The following is a 4,004-nucleotide window of genomic DNA, read 5'->3' as shown; positions in this document are numbered from 1 at the left end:
TTCCTTAAATTTACACCCAAATTCTTGCCACATTGTAATGCAAGAAAAAACTATCAACAAAAGATACATGGGTACATACCATAGGCACTTATTGCAACCATTTTTTGAATGACACAAAACCCTTAGATGATCAACAATATATTAGAAATCTACAAGGTATGGGTCCTTAGAGAATGAATTAACAATGATAGAAGTCACTACAAACACAGTATCATGAATCATCCAAGTTGACTCGGAATCACCGAGTCAGCATGACCATACCCCTTAACTAAGTCAGTTTCATTTGGAACCAACCAAAATAGGTCAACTCAGGTCAATTGATTTTTGAACCAGCTAATGCTTGGAAAAATCAATCAAACCCACCCAAGCCTAACTGGTCAACTTGCATAAGAAGTTTATAAAAGACCAATATAGGCATTTCATTGTCTATTTCATATGTTTTCTCCTTGGGTTTTCAATGCTGGGTTCTACACTATCCAACCAAATTTTTCTATGCACAATGAGTGGGGGAGTTAGGACACTAGTACACACTGAAGCACAAGTAGTGCATAGAATTATTAGCACACCTTTGTCCTAGCAAGACTATTATAGCTTTGGACAATTGATTGGAATGAATCTTCTTATAAAGTTAATCCTAAGTCACAGGGTTCACTGAACTTGAACACGAGGTTCAAAGTTTGGCAAAATTCAAAACAAAGTTCAAAACTTATGGTTCGATTTTAGTCATCTTATGGTTTTTGTATGCAAGCATGCTTTGTTGGCATTATGACACAAGTTTGGTGCTATGACACAGGTGTTGTCCTTGATGGAAACTGTCTCAGATGATAGATCATAGTTCAGGATCTCAAAATGAAGGAAAAACATATATACGTAGTTTCCTCTTAACCAAGTCGCATATACATGCGAGATCGATGTTCAAAAGGTGCGTATACATATGCAGACACTTTCATGCAAGGAAAAGTGCGTACATGTGGGAAATCTTATTTTTGGTTCGTGGTATTTAGTCCTTTACATTTGGACCTATGGTTTTGGACCATGGTATCTCGTCCGAAGTGTTGAACCCAGGTATTGGGTCCATGGTATTGATTCTTGATGGTTTTGGACCGTGGCATTGATTAAGGTATAAGACTATAAAAGGGAAGGAGATCATTAGGAAAAGGAATTCACTTAAGCATTGAATATCTTATGAAGAGTAAGATCTAGAATTGGGTTATGGTGCATAGCTAGATCTGAACCAAGGAGGAACCTGAGCGCTAGAAGAAGGATAAGTTCTATTGTTGGGTCAAGATCTTAAGGCTTGAATAGTAGTATCTTTGTGTGATTTTGATCTGTTATATTTGTCGCATGACTTGATCTATAAATCCGATAATCTGGGTATAACTAATGTCTGAACAAGTGAAAAGGGTAAATTATCTTTTATAGATTTGTATGCAGGTTCGGCATGGCAGAGGCACATATGCACACTGGTTCAGAAAGTCAAAGCTGCGTATATGCTTGTTGGCCTTAATACAGAAGCGTATGCATGTAGGTTATACATATTTAAGTAGCGTATGTCTCATGAAATATGTTTTAGCTACTTTTGTTTATTGTTGTAGTGTTCTGTGCTCAAGATTGGTTTCTGGTTACTGTTAATGTATTTTGGTTACATCATTCAAAAAAGTAATTGGTTGGTTCAATTTGATAGAAGCAAAGGAGATTGGTTGATGTAGATGTCTTTGATGTTTGATTATTGTAATTGATGGATCCAGTCTGAAAATTTATGAAACGTGGTCCATGCAAGAAAAGAGAAGGTTGTAGCCTTCTATAGTTCAGCACCTACGTACTAGTACATCAGCTAGTACAAGAGCTAAGGGGGTTGTAGCTCCCTTCCAGGAGAAGATGGAGAACGAGAGAAGGTTGTAGCCTTCTGCAGGTAGAAGCCTGCGTACTGGTATAAGACTGCACCAGTACAGAAACATTGTAGAAAGAAGTTTCTAATTGAAAGAAGATAGAGATGAATTGTAGCAGGTGGTTTTCACCCACATTGGGTTTCCACCTTATATCTTGTGTTCTTGTGTGTGACTATCTGTTCTGTTTACTATTCTTGGTTACTGTTTATATGGTTCTGACACACATATTATTGATCAACATCTAAAGAGTAAATTAAATTATAAGTCTACAAGTTATACGCGAGTTTCCTTAACTGAAATTGCGTATATACGTTGTTTTCACTAACTGAAGTAGCGTGTGTAAATCTGATTATGAAATGAAAAATAATTGACTTGATAATACTGATTCACCCCCCCTCTCAGTATTATTTCCAACAATTAGTATCAGATCTAGGTCCTTTAGAAGTATCTTGATCGCTTGAAGGAAGATCTATCATCATGAGCAACTACGAAAAAGAGGCATCGATCAGGCCACCGATCTTTGATGGGAGAAACTTCGTCTATTGGAAGGTAAGAATCACAACCTATCTTCAATCCCTTGGTACAGAAGTTTGGGATATCATGGAAGCAGGTTACACATTTCCATCAACAACTCCTACAGATACGGTTGGTAAGAAGCAGTATGAAACAAATGCAAAGGCTGTCAATACTCTGTTAGGGAGTTTATCTCAATCAGAATTTTTCAAGGTTATGCAGCTCAAAACCGCAAAATAAATATGGGAAAAGATCATTCTGAGCTATGAAGGAGACGATCAGGTAAAACATGCAAAACTACAAACTCTCAGAATTCAATATGAAAATCTCAGAATGTACAATGATGAAAGTGTGGCTAATTATTTCTTACGTATAGATGGGATTGTTAATTGTATGAAAAACTTGGGTGAAGAGATAAAAGAAGTTACTTTGGTTGAAAAGGTTCTAAGATCTTTGTCTTCTAAGTTTGAATAAAAAGTCTCTACCATAGAAGAAAAACAGGATTTACAGAGTATTACCATGTCACAACTGCACGGAATCCTAACTTCTTTAGAAATGAGAAAAGGGGTACCATTAGACAAGAGAGAAGCCACATTCAAAGCTTCAGGAAAAGGAGATTACAATGAGTCAGGAGATATGTCAGAAGGAGAGGAAGAATCAAAGTTTTTCAAGAACCTTCAATGGGGTTCCGAAAGATTCATAGGTAAGCTACCTTTCAAATGCTTTACTTGTGGAAGAGTTGGTCACGATGCAGCCAAGTGTCCTCATAAATATAAGCTTGATAAAGGTAAGGAACCAGTTAAATGGAACAGAAAATAGAATGTAAGTAAGAAGAGCTATTATACACATGAAGACAATGATGGATTTTCAATTAGTGATGAAGATGAACAATGTAATGATTATAGACTTTTGATGGCTTTTGAAGATGATGATTTCTTGGACACGATAGATGAAAACGATCTCTATGAAGAAATTTTTGAACTTAAAATCTGTTTAGAAGAAAAGAGTACAATTATAGAGACTTTGACATTCCAACTTGCTGAAAGGGAAAAACACAATGAAAATTTAGAATGTGAAATTGTGGGACTTAGAAAAGATATTGAGAAAACAAAAGCTCTTAATATTAGATTTGCTAAAGGATCTGAAACTTTAGATGAGATTATCAAAGTGCAGCGTTCTCCACTAATCAAGACATGTCTTGGATATATTGAAGAAGCATCTCAAGCACAGAAGCCATCCACCTCCAAAAGTTATCTTGATGCAGCAAGGAGAAGTGAACAGGTTGATACTCGACATCAAAGGCATAAAGTAGATCACCAGGTAAATCAGGGTCAATCTACCTCAAGGATGAAAAGAGATCACCAAGTACATCAGGGACAATCTACTTCAAGGATGAACAAAATATACAACCAACCGCAGGTAAATCATTCTCAATTTGCCTCAAGAATGAATGTCTATGGAAACTACAATCACATGGATGGAAGGTTTGATAATCGCAGGAATTTCTTCAATGTCCAATGTTTCTCTTGTCATAACTTTGGACACAAAGTAGCTCAATGTGTTGCCTACAAGACCATCATGACCAGAGAAGCATGAAATCAA

The sequence above is a fragment of the Pinus tabuliformis genome, chromosome 2_2, assembly GCF_031772625.1.
Source record: "Pinus tabuliformis cultivar Carrire ecotype Pingquan chromosome 2_2, CPIR1, whole genome shotgun sequence".
In the NCBI taxonomy this organism is placed as follows: domain Eukaryota; kingdom Viridiplantae; phylum Streptophyta; class Pinopsida; order Pinales; family Pinaceae; genus Pinus; species Pinus tabuliformis.
Note: the sequence above shows the minus strand (reverse complement) of the source record.